Source organism: Cynara cardunculus (assembly GCF_001531365.2).
Source record: "Cynara cardunculus var. scolymus isolate 2C chromosome LG 17, CcrdV1, whole genome shotgun sequence".
In the NCBI taxonomy this organism is placed as follows: Eukaryota; Viridiplantae; Streptophyta; class Magnoliopsida; order Asterales; family Asteraceae; genus Cynara; species Cynara cardunculus.
This window is the reverse complement of record NC_037544.1, coordinates 12,947,085-12,948,994: the sequence shown is the minus strand read 5'-3', so window position 1 is coordinate 12,948,994 and position 1,910 is coordinate 12,947,085.

Here is a 1,910-nt window from a genome sequence, read left to right as displayed (position 1 = left end):
CGGATAAGATGTACAAGTGTCTAAGATGTTCTAATTCACAACAAAATGAGATAGCAGCAAGAATCGCACTTCTGTTAACAACCAAAGCTTGTGCTACTGCTGCATTCACCAAGGACTGCTCTTTGAAAATCAGAACTCTTGGAAATGAAATAGCACTTGCAAGAAGAACTCTTGGAAATCAGTACTGTTGAACTTGAAGTAGTTCTTGGCGGTCTTGTCTCTTCTACCAACTTGAACAAAATCAAACTTCCAAACAGTTTGCTGCAAAAAGGCTTTCAATCTTGTGTAATGAACAGACTCTGCTATCTTGGTGGTGAAATTTGCTCGAGATATTATGCAGCTTCAGCACTCAAACCAACAGTAGCTACATCCAATGGTTCATTCAATGCTGCAGGCATGAGAGTTTTAGCAGACTCAATGATAAAATGAAACTAAAACAAATATAGTTGCTAAATCAAAGGAATAGTGATTGTTATGAATGAGATGTTGTTTACTTGTTGTCTTTCAAATGATTCAGCATCTGCTTATCAATATAACAACTTGAACCTCATCATTTTAGCCATGCAAACAATCTGCTACGGATTTCCTTTGTATATGAGATCTGCTGTCACATTAACCAGATGTACACAAAAGGCTACAAAGCTTCTTTTCTGGCTAATGTTGCATTATCATCTAAGACCTGTCTCTGCTGTTAGACTTGATGACAATTTCAGCTAAGAAACATACAAATCTGCAGTCTAAATCAATTCAAATCTGAAACCACTGTGTAATATAGAGAAAAGCAGTTAGAAATTGATGTTCCTATTGCTTACTACCAGCAAGTACAATCATCACATGTGCATCAAACAGCAGATTTAGTCAGACTGCAAACATGCAACAAAATCAGCTCAATGAATAATAAACTCCTTTTCTTCACTCCTTGTTTCTTGTTCTATGAACTAATCGATTTATAAATGCAAAGAATCTACAGTCTGGAACAAACTCTCAAGAAATCTCTACACTAACAGCTTTAACATCACAGATTAATTCAGTTTCGACATCTCCCTGATTATCTAGTCTTAATGCGATTAAGAATGATCAAAATTAGAAGATATTATTAAGACTCAAACTCAGTGTCTGCAAATGTAATAGTCTGGTTATTATTTTGGTTATATATATATAATATATATATATGTGTGTGTTTATTAAATGTGTGTGGGAGTATTGTTTTAAAAATATAAATAAAAAGGGAGGGGGTGTCGGTTTATGAACCGCCCTCACCACCTATTGTGGTTGGGAGGTATTTATAGAAATTGTGAAGAGAAAAGGCACACACACACAAACACTTTCTGTTATTAGAAGGTTTTCTCTAAAGAAGGAGGATTTCACAGGAGAAAAGAGATTCAAAAGCTTTGGTTCTCAATTGCTAAAGGTGAGTGTATTAAAAGCTTTGAATATGAATTGCTTTCATACAAATTGAAAAGCATTTAGATCTGATTATTATGAGTTTGGATGCATTTTATGATGATTCTTGTRTAARCYGGYCAAGTGGTGTCCGGATTGTAATCCGGATACTTAAACCGGTTGCGCTTTGTCCGGATATCTTTTAAACCGGACAAGAAGTGACCGGAAATCGTCTAAATCGGCCAAGGGTTGTGCGGTGCATTGACCGGATTGTTTTAAACCGGTCAAAGGTTGAATTGTGTATTGTGCGGTTTAATTTAAACCGGATGACAAAGAAAGTGAAGTGGTGTCCGGATTTCTAAACCGGACAAAGATGATTATATTTTCAAGTGTTTATAATTACCGGATTGCTAAACCGACCAAGGGAGTTGGTTTATTTTCAAAGTGTTTTGACCGGACTTCTAATCCGGACAGGTTTGACTGGACTTCTAATCCGGATGAAAAGAGAATGTTTTGGAAATATTTTT